General features: G+C 39.0%; 1 protein-coding gene across 7 annotated transcripts in view; it reads right to left on the bottom strand.

Annotated features, from left to right (window-relative positions):
• Nucleotides 1–16,161, bottom strand: part of LOC113833667 (urea transporter 2) — a 253,969-nt gene extending 237,808 nt beyond the window's left edge. For 5 of the 7 annotated variants that reach the window (XM_035440040.1, XM_027397964.2, XM_027397962.2 and 2 more), the window contains exon 1: nt 14,163–14,727. The gene's annotated coding sequence lies outside the window, so the exon portion shown is untranslated. Of the gene's footprint in view, nt 1–14,162; nt 14,728–16,120 lie in introns of those variants that run through there. The other 2 variants (XM_035440041.1, XM_035440043.1) reach the window with 2 other exon arrangements.
• Nucleotides 16,162–16,808: the final 647 nt, after the last annotated feature.

The following is a 16,808-nucleotide window of genomic DNA, read 5'->3' as shown; positions in this document are numbered from 1 at the left end:
TCCTGTTAGTCTACCTGGACATACCAATGCTTATCCCAGGATCTGGTTGTTCTCTCAGTGACCATATCATATCTACCTTGTTTGCAACTTTGTGTGTAGGCAAAATAAGTGATTATCTGTTTTATACAGTTCCTGGCCTGTTACTAACTTATTTTATTTACTTAAATCCTGTTTCAAAAACATTAATGAGAAATTTAGAATGGATTCCACAGTTTCCAGAGCAGAAACTAAGGGTCAGCATAATCTTGAAGAAAGAGGAGGGACAGGGCAGGTGCAGGCTAAAATTGTCTTTAGCTTAAGGTTTGCCCATCTACCAAAATGCAAACATAATTTTTTACCAAGTATATAACATACACAATAATATGAAATAATTTTACTCCTTATAGTGGGTATGGGAACTGATATGAAAATATTTTAGAATAGGGGTGTGGATGGGACACTAGGCTCTTAAGGGGGAAATGGGAGGAAGAGGAAGGAGAGAACAATTAGGTCAGTATGTCAAACATCATTTTTTTCTTATTTAGCTTAAGCCTGCCCTACATTCTGGCATCTATAAACAAATACCTTCAAATATAAATTACTCTTCAGCTCTTCAATTGGAATAACTATTTGAGAACCTTGTGCTGCAAAATCTTAGGGCACTATAGTTTTTCAATGTTTACCCATTTGCTCAATCCAAAACAGATAAAATGCTGGCTTAAGTTGATTTGAGACCCCAAGAGTCACTCTATTTTATATACTAACAATGGATTTTCTACTGCAGAAGTATTTGAACATGAGGAATAGGATTTTATATGATAAGAATGAGACTATCACTTTAGAAAGGTATACCTTGGTCACAAGCTCACCATGATTTTGGGGAGAAGCTGTGATACTTGTGTAGCATAATAATGTACCTGGAGTCCATAGCTCACATTTAAGAGAGAGAAAGTGCATGAAACACCATACCAATGACCACATGTAGCCACGAAAGCAAGTTGAAAGCTAACCCTTCCACCAGTACATACATACTCCACTCCCTCAGTTAATCTATGAGCTTCCACAGCCACCCTAATGACTGGTCAGAGAGACTATTGTCAGCAAATAGACTTAGGTTGATCACTTTCCTCTGTGGGATTCTTGATAAACCACAACAAAAAAGATTTCCATTCAAATCATTTGGATGAAAATGTTGAGTGTGGACCCCTTTAGCTTATTTCTTATCTTAAAAGAAATGCCTATAATATTTTCTAATGGAATATGATGTCAACTAGGTAATTGTCATATATGCCCTTTATTGGGTTAAGGAGAATTCTTCCTATACATATTTTGTTGAAAGGTTTGTAGTAGTGGGGGTTAAGCCTAGGGTTTTACTCACACAAGGCAAGTGTTCTACTGCTGAGCTACATCCTCAACTCTTGCTAACAGGTTTTAGTATGATGGGATCTACAGTTTTGTTATATGCTTTACTTGCATTTATTGCAATGACCATGTCTTTTGTCTTTCAATCTGTAATGTTTTTTATTGGTTTGCAAGTGTTGATTCAACCTTGAATGTGAGAAGATCTTTCTTGATTATGGCAAATGATCTGTTTAATGTACTGTTGAGTATGACTCAACTAGTATTTAGTTGAGAAGTTTTGCATCTGTGTTCATCAGTGATATTCAATATAGTATTTTATACTTGGTGGTGACTTCTGGGGTTTGTTTATCAGGGTGATACCAGCCTCATAAAGTGAGTTTAAAATTATTTCCCACTCTTTAATTTTTGGAAGAGTTTGAAGAGAATTTATGTTGGTATTTGGTAGAGCTCAACAATGAAATCATTCTTTGTTGGGAGATTTTTAATTTCTAGCTCAATTTCCCTGCTCAATAATGAACTGTTCAGATATCCAATTTTTCATATTTGTGTAGACTATATTTCTAGGACTGTATCAATTCTTCTAGGTTGTCCATTATGATATATAATTATTCAATCATGTATATTATGTATATGTATTATGTATATTATATGTATAGCAATTATGCTATATTGGTATCTTATGATCCTTGTATTTCTGTGTTATTAGTTGCAGTGTCAGGGCATTTAGAAAATATAAACACTTAAATAAAGAAAAGATGAAGTAAAATTGTCTCTTCTATCATAAAATCTTAAATGGAGACAGTTTTAGATGACTAAACCCTAAACCCTGTTAGAATTGATGAATAAATTCAATAAAGTTTTTAGGCTACAACATTAACACAAAATTAACAGCATTTATAAACATTAATAATGATATTTCTTAAAACAGAATTTAAGAAAATAACCCCATTTACAATAACACAAGTGAAAAGTAGATATAAATTTAATCAAAAAATGGGGTATGTGTCTTTTAAGTACTAGAAAAATATTAATGAAAGAAATTAAAAATGATACAAATAAAATATAGTTCATTTTCATGGATTTGAAGAGTTTATACTGTTAAATGTCCATACATGACACAGTGCTCTATAGATTAAATGCAATATCTATAAAAATTTCATTGAATTTTTTCTCAGAAATATTAAAACAATCATTAAGTTCTTATAGAAACACAAAAGTCCCCAAATATCAAAGGCAATCTTGATCCAAAAGAAAAAGCCTGGAGGCATCATACTGTTGAACCTCAAAATATTGCAAAGCTACAGTAATGAATTCAGAATGGTATAATCATTAAGATATACTCATAGACCAGTAGAGTAGGGCAGAGAGCTTGCAAATAACAGATACATCTATGGTCAATTGCTTCCTGTGAATGATGTTAAGAGGACAGTTTCTTCAATAAAAGCCACTGGGAAAACTAGAAATTTACATATAGAAGAATAAAAATGGACCTTATTATTAGACTTTATTCAAGAATCCAAATGGCTAAGAGAATCAAATGTAGGGCCTGAAACTAAGAAACCAATAAAAGAAAATTTGGGGGAATTATCCTGTGATGTTGGCCTAGATAGGGATTTATTTCTTTTTTATTTACTACTTTATTAATTGAGAATTCCATTCAGTCTAGTCTCCTTAACTCCTCCCAGATGCACCCTATCTCCCTCACCTCTAACTTTGTGAACTTAAAAATTAATAAGCCATTAATTATTATTTGCATTGTCTGTGTACTTCTGTGTATAGAACCACTCACTGGAGTGAGGTTGAGCCATCAAGAGCCACAGTCTCAAAGAAAGCTGCTTTGCATCCCCAGAAACCATTAACTATCTAGAGCTCTTCACTTATGTGTGGTGGCTCATGAATGCCTTCCTACTGCATGCCATAATATTGACTAGCTTGGTCTTCAGAAGGTCTTGGGTGGGCAACCACAGCTCTTATGAGTTCATGAGTGTAGTCATTCTGTATGCCTAGAAATCACTGTTTCACTTTAGTCCCCCCCTTAACCTCTGGCTCTTACAATTTTTCTTCCCCTTCTTCCATGATGGTTCCTGAGCCTCAGGGAGCAAGTATGATATAGATGTTCCACTTTTGACAGACTACTGCTACATATTTGACAAGATGTTTCTTCAATATGGCCCCACAAGTCCAGACAATAAAAGCAAATTAAGCAAATAGTGTTGAACCGAGCTAAAAAGTATGTGCATAGCAAATGAAACAATTATTAAAGAGGCAACTCATGGATTGGGAAAACTTGTTTACAAGTGAGACATCAGATACTTCTAAAATGTAGAAGGAACTCAAACTACTAAATTCCAAGAAAACAAAACCCTACTAAAAATGGACAAAAGTGGGACATCTATATGCCTCCCTTCTCTCAAGGCTCAGAGAACCTTGTAGAAGAGGGGGCAGAAAGACTTTGAAGTTAGAGGTCAGGGAGGCGTGCTGCAAAATGTGTCCCCTGGACACATCAGGGCTATTGCACTCATGAAGTCACAACTGCAGCTACCTATTTAAGACACACACACACAAGATCAACCCAGTCAGTATTCCAGCATGGGTGGAAGAGACTCCTCATAGCTGAGCACTTGACAGCTGATATCAAATGAGAATGGAGACTAAGTTTTCTTCATGGGTGTGGCTCCTTGTATGTTGCCTATGTTCCAGGGGATGGCCCTACACCCATGTGAATATGGACAGCCCTAATTGACACCTGGTGTCTTACAAAGACACACAGAAAAGAAGAGAACACAAAATTAGGAAAGGTACAAGAAGGATGTCTGGGAGAAGCTGACAGGGTGAGGGGGTGGATAGGATCAAAATGCAATTTATAAGGACAGCAAACTCCCAAAGAACAGATTTATACAAATTGTAAATGAGCAAAGGTTTTGAATAGATCTCTCTCTCTCTCTCTCTCTCTCTCTCTCTCTCTCTCTCTCTCTCTCTCTCTCTCTCTCTCAAATGGTAAATGAAAAAATCATCATCATTCTCATTAACTTTAATTACCAAAGAAATTTAGATTTAAAAAATCACAATGAGATATCACATAATCTTGGTTAGATCAGCTATTGTCAAAAACAAGTGTTGGAGAGGATGTTAGTGGTATTGCAAATTAGTATTTGGAAAACAACCTGGAGCTCCATTGAAATGTTAAAAATAAAATTAGCATGTTACCCCACAGTACCACTACTTGTTACACACTTAAAGGTTTTGAGGTCAATACATCAAAAAGACACCTGTACTCCCAAATTCACTGCAGAATTATTCACAAATAGTCAAGCTATAGAAAGAACTAAAGAAGCTGGGTGTTGGTGGTTCACGCCTTTAATCCCAGCACTCGGGAGGCAGAGGCAGAGGCAGAGGCAGGTGGATCTCTGTGAGTTCGAGACCAGCCTGGTCTACAAGAGCTAGTTCCAGGACAGCCTCCAAAAGCCACAGAGAAACCCTATCTTGGAAAAAAAGAAAGAAAGAAAGAACTAAAGAATCTATCAACAGACAGATTTTTTCAAATGTGATATTTATATACAGTGGAATGTTGGTTAGCCTTATACATACAAAATTCTATTTCATGTATATCATTTGTAATGATACGAAAAAATTTATAAGACATTGTTCTAATTGAAATAATCTAGGCACAGAAAAATAAAAAAACTTGATTTCATTTATGTACTCATATTTAGATACTAAAGATTCCAAATTCATGAAAGTAGAGAATTACTGGGGGCAGAAAGCTGGGGTAGGTTGACCAGGGGAAACAATGTACTGAGCTACAGTTAGATAGAAGTATGTTTTAATGTGCAACAAGATGACTATAGTCATTAATAATACATTGTATGTTTCATAATAGTAGAAGAAATGATAAACATTTGAGGTGATGGATATTAATTTCCTTGATTTGATCATTCTACAATGTATATTAAAATATTATATTGTTCTCTATTAACAAAGGCAATTGCTATAAAATTAAAAATGAAAAACTCAGAAAAATTTGAAGTGAAAATATTTAGTCTCCCAATGGGTTAACTCTAATTCTTATTTTTAATTCCTGCCTCTATTCATTTGTACACATTTATGTATTAATAATTTAATAGATTACTTCTTTCCTTTATAACTGTTTATATTCAATATTTAAAAACTATTCATTAGATGCTCCTAACACATCAGCATGCTTTCTTTAAAGGAGTCACCCTACATCTGGATGCCCAGGAATCCCCTTTGGGTTCCCAGCTTATCACCAGCAAGATATATTCATGTACTCCTGTGGCCTTCGCTTGCCCTCTAAATGTTCACAGATCGTGTGGATGCAGCTGTGATTTCTTCTACCTTCCATGCTAGTGCCAGGTATTCTGTATGATAGGCTTCACAGATGAAGAGCATGACATCAAATTCATATTCTTAACTGGTCTCTTGTGATTATATAAAATAGAGTGGTAGAGCTGAAGGCTTAGGATATCTTCATCTCAACATAGAAATACCTTGGGCTCCAAGCAGGAGTTGACTTACTGTAGTCTAGCTGCCACAAAGAAACAGAAGATACTTTCAAACCTGATGGTACCATTTCATGTAACAATTATAACTCTTGTCACCAAGAATGTGGGGTGAAACAATTCTCCAGCTGTAGGTAAAGGGCATTTTAGGCTTGTGGGTTTCTTAAGATGGAAGCAAGGTGAGCTTTAGATTATCTGGGAATTTTTATTCATTTGAACCTTTCCTAATGGTATACTGTCCTTAAAACCCAGGTAAAAGTTTTGAGTAATGGTAGACCCCTGTAATCCTAGAATTATTGGCACTGAGGCAAGAGACTTGCTTCCAAATTGAGGTCAGTCTGGGATGCATATTGCTGTCTAGTTTTATGTTACTTGACACGAACTAGAGTCATTTTGGAAGCGGGGACCTGAACTGAGAAGAGTGGCTTGTGGTGCACTTTCCCCATTGATGATTGATGTAGGAGGATCCAGATAACCGTGGGGCAGGGCCAGCCTTGGACTGGTGGTCCTGGGTGTGATAAGGAGTCAGGCCGATCAAACCATGAGGATCAAGCCAGTAAGCAAGGTTCGTCCAAGGCCTCTGCATCCATTCCTGCCATGACTTCCTTTGACAATGGACTGTGACAGGGAAGTATAAACTAAAATGAAACCTTTCTTCCTAAAGTTGCTTTGGACACAGTGTTTTATCACAGCAATAGAAATCCTCACTGAGACACATCATGACTGCAAGACCAACTTGGGTTATGGTATGAGACGCTCCCTATCTCAGGATGAATAAACACCCAATTTATCTAAAACAAATCAGGTCAAGAATGACTTCCTTCCTTTGCAACCTGACCTCAGCTAGGGTTCCACTATTCTTATTGACCCTCCTATGGACAAAACATGCATCATATCTCATTCACTTTCTACAAATAACCCCATGTTCTCCCACTCCTTACTCTGAGATGTTTCGTGTGTGAATTGGTTGCTTGGGACAAATCACACTGGTTCTTAGTGATTGGTGCTCTCAATTGCCGATTGTTGCAAGTTCACATAATTGTCTGCATTTAAAAAGGCACAGTGGAGATAGCTGGAAAACCACCTTCCCCCTGTGTCCCAAACCATATCTCCCTGCTTGTCCTCAGAATACCTGAAATTTCCACCCATCAGACTTAAGAGATGTTCCGTCTAAATATAGGCATGATTTTGATTGAGAGAGATAACATAATTGTGAACTAATCTGTTAGTTCAGTTGTTAGCTCAGAGATTTCCACTGTGTATATTGTGGCTTGAATATGAAATGCCTTCCACAGCCTCATGTGCTGAACACTTGGTCCCCAGCTGGTCGCACCATTTTGAGAGAGGCTCTGGAAACTTTTTTAAAATTAATTTTTAAGATTAGCATACAAAGTAATGAGTTTCATCATGGTATGCTCATACATATGTGTTACTATACTTTGTCCTCATGTGTTCATTCCCTCATTGCCTTCAGCCATCCCCTCCCCCACCAGCTGGTTACCTGCCCCCCCCCCCGTTAGTCTCCCCTGCTTTCCAATTACAGGCATTCCATTATTCCTTGTAATTTTCCACATTCTTCAGATGTATTTCTTCCCTCTCATGATCCCCTTTCTAGTTTTGTGACCTAGAAACACACACTTGTAAACACACACATATACATACAAATGTGATTTAAACACATACTTTAAAATCTAGTTTTTGCAAGTTTTTTTTAAAGCATACATTGTTTTGCTGAGTCTAGTTTATTTTGCTTAAAATAATGATTCCCAGTTGCATTAATTTTCCTGAAAACATTTAGTTTTTCTTACAGCCACATAAAATTCCAATGTGTATATGTACCATGCCTTTATCTACCCATCTGTTGATGGATATCTAGACTGGTTCAGTTTCCTGGATATTGGGAATAGTGCCACTATAAACATGGATGTGAGAATATCTCTGTAGTTTGTTGATTAGAATTCAGAAAGTATACACCCAAGAGTGGCAAAGATGGGTCATACGGTAGTTTTATTTTCAGTCTTTTTGAGGAAGAAAGTTCTGGAAACTTTAGGTGATAGGGTCTAGTTGGAGGAAGAAGATCACTGGGGGCATGTCTTTGAAGGCTCCACTGGTCTTCCCCTTATCTTGGTCTCTTGCCTGCTTTAAAGTTAACAGCCTCCTCTTTCATGCCTTCTCACTCACACAGTGCTTTGCACACAATGTGCCTAGAAAAATGAAGCCAAAGGACCATGGACAGGATATCTAGAAATATGACTCCAAACAAACCTGGCCTGTGACAATAAGTAACACATATGTTTATAGCGTATAAGGTAAACTTCTGGAGAGCCTTGGGGCTGGTGTGAAGTAGAGTTAGAGACTCGATCCTGCTTTTCAGGGTGTAGGAGTTCTCAATTGTTCCCACCAATGTCTGCTACCTACTCCTTTGTGTTGCAGGGCAGGTGACTGGCTCTAGCTAAAAAGTGGAGGCCAGAGTCATGTGTGTTATGCTAGGATAAAAGATGTAAGTGCTTGTATGAATTCCTCCAGACCTGTTTTCTTTCTTCATGGTTACCAGAAAAGTATGAGTCAGTGGCTACTCCATTAGTGGTGGCCATGACAAAGACTCAACTGATGGGACAAACTGATGGCCTCCATGGATAGGGTATCGGTGAAGGCCCAATGCAAGATAGCAAGTAGGATTGGCTCAGCGTAGGGAAAACAGTACTTCAGATAATAGCATTCCAGAAATAGTTTGAGCTCAGATCTGGAATAAGAGTTGATACTCATAGGATGCTCATGTAGACTAATTCTGATTGGATCACATCAATGTTCCACAAAACATTAAGTTGCTGCTTACTGCTTATTATATGCTTGTCATAGACCAAAAGATTAGAATGAATTATCACCCAGGAAGTTAGCATCATCACCATCATCATCATCATCATCATCATCATCATCATCATCATCACCATCATCATCATCATCATCATCACCCCCATTTTACAGGTAGGCAAAGTAATCAGTTTTAAGTCTCAGCCAGTTGATACCATTGCAGAGTCAAATCCCACCCAGACACCATTGTTCCTGTTCCTCCCCAGGGGTTGCTGTGCTTCTGAGAGTGGTGTATTGTCAACTGTAGAGTGGAGGGAATTTGGGGTATGTATTAGCAGGATTCACTTTCTCTGTGAGTGAAATCTTTCTGCTGCTGCTGCTGTGGAGCATGGAGCATGACACTAGCAGAGAATTTGAGTTGAGCCATAATGGAGTGCCAAGGACAGAGGGAATGCTTGGGCCCATTAGGGGGCACCATGGGCCTTCAGACTGAAACTTGCAGTTGGCTCTGTTCCTCCCCCCCCCAACCCTCCTGGGGTCTTTTATTTCTAAAGAAAATTTCAGAAAACAGAGTTCCAACTTTAGAAGTCACAAAAATGGAGTTTGTCACTAACCCTCACTGCTCAGCCAGGTTTAATGCTCCTTCCTTCTATCTGTGGGTTAGGATATGAAATTCCCATGAGACATTCGACCCTTCACATTGAGTTTTAAAAGGCAGCCACAAGTAGTTTCCAGCTGTGTTTTTTGAATCAACTCCAGCTAGGCAGATGTCGCTCTTCATCTGGACCTCCTCATTTAGCCCAGAATAACTCAGCACCATGGCTCTCACCTCCAGTCCCCCGTGAAGAGTTTTTCTATGCCAATAGGAATCATTCTTGCACATCAAATGCAGCTCTCAACTCTGAACCCCCGCCCACTTCCTCATGATTCCTTGAACAATCTCTTTCCCTTCACAGACATCCCAAGCTCTCTTGGGAAAAAGCCTTCTGTTTTGGTCATGTCTGGGGAGCTGGTGGTAGCTAACTAAAGTCCTTGGATACACTAAGCCTATTTTATTTTCATCTTTCGATGTCACCAATTGAATTGATATGCGTTTACCTACTTAATTATTTCCTGTGTAACTTCTAAATGTCCCTAAAGACTGTGTTGCCATATTTAATGTTGTGGAGAGTCTTTCAGAGCCATGGAGGTTGAAGGATTTCAAGTCAATCGAGGCTCTGGAATTTGGCTAAGATACCTTTAATGAGTCACTTAAACCTCTCTGTTACTTTGAAAATGTGGATACAATAATGGTAATCACATCCTGCTATGTGAGAATTAATGGCATAAAATATCCAACCCTTGACACATATTGCGTAGACACTGTATAGGTTTTCCTAACTCTCACTCTCCATCTATTTTGCTTTTAGGCCTCTCTGGAAACAACTTTCTAGTCCTCATCTTTTAAACAACCCTCCTTTCCCCACCCAGCTTGTCCCTACTGAGTCTCTGTATTTGTATATTTGAAACCAGCATCTCAGCAGCCTAGGAAGAGAGGCTGAGCTGCGTTACTCAGAATGCTGCAAGCCAAAGGCGAATGAATATCTTGCTGTGGAGTTAGCACTAGCCCCACCCCACTGTTGGTGTGCAGCCCATAATTCCTGCAGTCGGAAGCTTATCAAGTTGCAGGGAATTTGGTAGCACTAATCAAACATTTGCTGTGCAGCACCTGGAACTGGTGTGTACTTTAAGATAATGTCTGGCTTCAGATTGGATGCTGGTGATTAGAGCAGTAAATTAGCCCCACTTCGTGGTTACAGGTTTCCTTGGCCCACGTAGAGCATCAGAGCAGATTTCAGCATGCAGATGTTTTTCAGTTTCCCTTTTCATCTCCAAGGAGAACAATTACAATATCCTAATGTTCTGCCATCCGATTATTCCCATTTAGCCTATGCATTTTAGCTCATCAATAATAAAAGACAAGAGAAACTGTTCATCTCTGCTTGTAGGGACCATCATGTTGAGACTTGTGCAAACTTTTCACCTCAGTGGTATTGATGAAGGTCATTGTGGAATGTTCACCTAATTGGGGGCAATCAGTCATTTGGGTTTGCAGCCCTGTGCCTTGAACATGCACACACCCTTCTTCATTTTTCTTGTACCTTTCCATTTGCAGGACAGATCTGTTAAGGGCAACACAGGGCAGCAGGAGGTCCGCTTGTAGGGTGGGGGTACACAGGGACACAACTCCTCTTGAGGGTGGTTGGCCTCATACCATCCAGCAGAGGGCAGCTGTGCCTAAGAGTGGCCTCTAAACTCTTGTTATTATTCAAGGAGACTGAGACAGGTTGGCTATTACTTTGGAACATCTGAAGCTCCAAGGAAGTGGGCAATGTTTCCCCATGGAGTCAATAGGGGGATTTCCATGGAAGAACACACAAAATTGCAGGAAGCCCTTAGAGTGCTGCCATTCACCTTGCAGGAAGAGAATTTGTTCATTCCCTCCCCCCATACCCCCTGGCTGGTCTTGTCAGCAGTTTCTGGGACATCAAGATGCTCTTTATTGTGAAGGTGAAACCCTCTATTGCTGGAAGTGGAGCCAGCATGGAGTAGCCAGCAGAGATACGGATCTGTGTGTTTCTCTCATGTTCTAGTGGCTTAAGAGAGAGTGCAGAGATTTCTCTTAGGTCTCTCATTTTCAAACTAATGCATTTTACTCCTAACCTTAACTTCCCCCGGTAGTACATATGTTAGTATGTCTTGTGCCTACAAGCAATTATCTTTCCTTTGTGCTCAATGTAGGGACCTTCCTTGATTGTTAAATCTGTTCATTTTCTAGGGATTTCCCCTTGACATTGGCCCCTCTGAAATCATTCTTGGAAATGAATTGCAGATCAAGCTCCTTCATTGTCTCATCTCTTGTTATTATCAAAGTTCCCTCAGAGGCTGCAGGAAGGCAAGTGAAGGAAATTGATGGGTTCAGATGAGAAAGAAACAAAGGAGTGCGTGAGCAAGCAGAGTCCAGGGGCAGCCACCCAAGTCTATTTTTCAAGTTACGATCATGTAACATCCAGCTGGGATAATGGTTTAGTATGTAACAGTGTGTAGGAAGATTAGACCTGGATGGAAGGTCTAAATTGGATTCAGATCATTACAGAGGAGATCAGGCTATTGAGAAGAGCCCCAGGATGCACATTGCCAGTGATGTGAGAGTTCCAGAAAACAAATCTAGTCTATTTGAAAGTTTTTTTCGGAATCATCAAAGAAGTGGCAGATGAGATTTCTCCATGGACTGGGTGATCACTGGGTGACCTTTATGCCAGTCTCAATTCTCAGCCTCTGTGATTCACTGAATTGGGGGGACTTTTGAGATGCCTTTCACTGAAGAGATTTCATGTGGTCACTGTTCTAGCTCTCTTCTGTTGTGACAAACAAACACTAGATCAAAAGCAACTTAGGAGAAGAAAGGATGTATTTCATCTTACACTTTCAGGTTACAGTCCACTATTGAGACAATCAGGGTAGGAACTCAAGGCAGGAATGTGAAACAGAAACCGTGGGGAATGCTGCTCTCTAGCTCATGCTTAGCTAGCTTTTATGTGCATCACAAGACCACTCTAAGTAGGCTGGACCATCTTACATCAATCATCAATCAAGAAAATCCCTTAATTGATGACCACAGACCAACCTGACCTGGGCAATCCATCAACAAAGACTCCCTCCCATGAGTGACTCTAGGTTGTGTCAAGTTGACAGCTGAAGGAACTAGAATGCCAATATGTTCCATTTTATTTTTCAGATTTATACACATAGGCTGCATAGATGCTCACAGAGGAAAGGTTATAGGGAAAACAATGACTGTGAATTAGGAGACTTGTGCATTGGTCCAAGTTTTCTCACTAACACATTGTATTAAGTTGAATGAATCAATTTCTTTCTTCAGTTTCCAGTTTGCTTTTCAGTCACAGAAGGCAATGTGTAGCATAAACGAAGCCAGGTAATCAGTGTCCATATCATACTCTGCTACTAAATCACTGATCTTTCCTGTTAACATGAGTACAGGATTCTTTTCGACTCTGCATTTGAGAGATCAATCAAATAGACGAGTTTCTTAGAGAGGGAGTGTTTGTTTTGTTCTGTTCTATTCTATTTGGGGGCAGGGTCTCACTATGTGGCCAGTGCTGGCCTCAAACTTTCCATTTTTCTACTTTGGTCCTTTAATTGCTGCAGGTATAAGTGTTTAAAATCTTGTTTGGCTAAATAGATTTTTTTCTAGTTATTAAAACTCCTGACCATCACTAAACTACCTATTTGCAGTTCTAATGTGAACTCATCTCTTGCTGAATAACACCCCTAGCTGCCATAGCAGAGATACAAACATTCCTTTATTTGTGATGGATTTAAGTCTTACTAAATCCAGGGTGAATTGAAAATACAACAAGTTGATAATGCATTTAATATAGTTGAACCCAAGACCCTCACACCCTCACCATTTATCCATGACCAGGCAAGAGCTGCATCTGCAAGCTCTCTTAGTAAGTGTGACTCAGTTTCCCCAGCACACAGAACTTCCCTCCAGGTCTAGCCTAGCTAGGAGCCATGTCAGTACACCCCTTGCTGAGTCAGACCCAAAACTCTTACCATATGTCACAAATGCTCTCCCTTCAGTCAGATGAACTCTTTATTCTTACACCCAAGCAGGTATTGAAAGGTGCAACACAATAGACACTGGTCATATATAAAGGAAAACTCATCATAATAACTGTAATTTCTCAATGGAAACAGTAAAAGTCAGAACAGCCTGGAGCAATGTACTCCAAGTTCTAAAAGACTACACATGCCAGACAGCTTTACCCACCAAAACTAATGCCATAGTTTAAGAAGTAAGGAAAACTTTCCATGACATAAATAGGCTAAAATAATTCATGTTCACCAAACCAGGCCTACAGAGTATACCAAAAGTATTATTTCCTACTGGACAGAGGAATAAGCTTAACTGAAAGGTTCTATCCAAACAAAGTTATAATTGCTGAAACATAAAACAGGAATAAAACATGAACAGAAAAACCAACCAACCAACAAACAAAACAAACAACAAATTACAACAATCAGCAAATACACTTTGATAATAACTTTAAATCTGAATGGCTTCCATTCCCCAATCAAAAGACCCTGCGTAGTTCAATGGAGTAAGAAACAAAATCTATCTTTTTGTTATCTACAAGGAACTCATTTGTTTTCAAGTACAGTAACCACCTTAAAGTGAAAGTAATGGAAAAAGTATTGTAAGCATATGGGACCAGGAAATAAACAGGCATACCAATCCTAATATCTGACAAAAGAGACTTCAAACCAAAATTGATAAGGAGAGATAAATGTAATTCTGATGAAGAGAACAATTAATCAAGGAGACATTATGATCTGAAACATACCCATACCAAACCTTGGGACACACAATTACATCGGAACAAATACTACCAAAATTGAAGACACAGAGGAACCATAACTTACTTTTAGGTGATTTCAACACCACACTTTCTTCAATAGAAAGGTCACCTGGACATAAGATAACAGAGAAAAATCATAATTAAATGATATTATACATCAAATGCACTTCACAGATATCTACAGAATATTCTGCATAAACACTAAAGAATACAAGTTCTACTCAACAGTCAATGGAATTTTCTCTTAAATAGACTATATAGTAGAATAAGAACACTCAACAAATACATAAAAATTGAAATAACTTCATGCATTTTATTTGGCCACATGCAATAAAGCTTCAAATCAGCAGAGACAGGATCCCAGGGAGATCGCTGGGCCATTCCGGCCCCCACAGTGTGCAGAGAGTGCAGAGGTGAGCTGATTCAGCCCCTAACTTGGGCCCAACTTCTGCCTGCTCACCCTGGCAAACCCTGCCCAGGGATCTTCCACAGGACGACTCGACTCCTGAGAACCAAACAACCCAGTGTCTGCTGACATCTCTGCACCAGTGCTGCTCTCACCCACCTGGAGAGAAAGTGCCTCAGACCTGCCTGCACCCAACTTGAAACCCACCAGAGTATCAAAGTCAATTGCACACACCTGAAGAGAACACCACACCCATACATACCAGGAAAGGAAGTGACACCAACTGTACCCACTGGAACAAGAGATAGGAAGATGACAATATAAGAACACATCCAACAACAGGAAAAGCAATATGACACCACCATAGTCTAGGGACTCTACACCAGCAAGACATGATCATCCCAACACAGAAGAAGCAGAAGAGAGCAACCTTAAAAACAACTTCGTGGAGATGATAGAGAACCTAAAAGAGGAAATCAAAAAATCCTTCAGAGAAATGTAAGGAAAGACAAACCGAAAGATACAAGAAATCAAGGAAAGCCAAAAAAGCCAAGAAAATACAATTAAACACCTGAAGGAAACAGTTCAGGACCTGAAAACTGAATTAGACACAATAAAGAAAACACAAACTGAGGGAATGCTGGAAGTGGAAAAGCTTAGTAAACAATCAGAAACCACAGATGCAAGCATAACCAATAGAATACAAGAGATGGAAGACAGAATCTCAGATGCTGAAGACAAACTAGAGGAAATAAACTCATCAAGCAAAGAAAATCTGAAGTCTAACAAATCCATAACACAAAATATTCAGGAAATTTGGGACACCGTGAAAAGACCAAACCTAAGGATAATAGGTATAGAAGAAGGTGAAGAAACCCAACTCAAAGGTGCAGAAAACACATTCAACAAAATCATAGAAGAAAACTTTCCCAACCTAAAGAAAGACATGCCAATGAAAGTACAAGAAGCCTACAGACTGCCAAATAGAGCGGACCACAAAAGAAAGTCCCCACATCACATAATAATTAAAACACCAAATGTACAGAATAAAGAAAAAATATTAAGAGCAGCAAGGGAAAAAGGCCAAGTAACATATAAAGGCAAACCTATCAGAATTACACCAGACTTCTCCATGGAAACTCTGAAAGCTAGAAGGACCTGGATAGATATTCTACCAACTCTGAGAGAACATGGATGCCAGCCCAGACTACTATACCCAGCAAAGCTTTCAGTCACTATAAATGGAGAAAACAAGATATTCCACGACAAAACCAGATTTAAACAATATGTAACCACTAATCCAGCCCTACAGTAAGTACTGGAAGGAAAACTCCAACCTAAGGAAATTAACTACACTTGGATAAACATAGGCAATAGATAATCCCACTCTACAAAAACACAAAATAAAAGGCAGGGTAAATCCACATACAATACCAGTACCAATAATAAACCAAAACCAAACAAGAATAAACACTGAATGGAACTTAATTTCCCACAATATTAATGGTCTTAACTTGCCTATAAAAAGACACAGGCTAACAGATTGGATACGAAGACAGAATCCATCCTTCTCCTGCATACAAGAAACATACCTTGAATTCAAAAACAGACATTACCTCAGAGTAAGGGGTTGGGATAAGATACTCCAATCAAATGGACCCAAGAAACAAGCTGGGGTAGCTATCCTTGTATCTAACAAGATAGACTTCAAACTAAAATCAATCAAAAGAGATGAAGAAGGTCATTTCATATTCATCACAGGAAAAATCCATCAGGAAGTCTCAATTCTAAACATCTATGCCCCAAATACAAAGGCACCAACATTCGTAAAAGAAACATTATTAAAACTCAAATCACAAATAAGGCCTCACACAGTTATTGTGAGAGACTTCAACACCCCACTCTCACCACTGGACAGGACCACCAGACAGAAACTGTTACGATAAATCTTTCCTCCAAAAGCCATCTGAGCCCCACCACCACGTGTGAGCTTTACGCCAGCCACCTGCCTGAGTTAGACCCAAATGAATACACAGAAACTTGTATTGGGTTCAATGCTGCTTGGCAAATAACAGATTCTTATCTGTTAGCTCAGTCTTAATTATCATACATCTATATATTTTATAAGACTTATCTTATCGGATGCCTTATTGGCGTCCCTCCTTGCCAGTGGCTCACATCCTGCCGCTGGAGGAGTCAAATGGGAAAAGGGAACACTTCCTGTTTCCTTGCTAAATATGAGTCTCCTTGTTATGTCACTTCCTGCCTGGAACACCACTTCTCTACTACATTTCCCAGAATCCT

Source organism: Cricetulus griseus, chromosome 2 (genome assembly GCF_003668045.3).
Source record: "Cricetulus griseus strain 17A/GY chromosome 2, alternate assembly CriGri-PICRH-1.0, whole genome shotgun sequence".
Taxonomy (NCBI): domain Eukaryota; kingdom Metazoa; phylum Chordata; class Mammalia; order Rodentia; family Cricetidae; genus Cricetulus; species Cricetulus griseus.
Note: the sequence above shows the minus strand (reverse complement) of the source record. Positions and strands in the feature narration are given on the sequence as shown.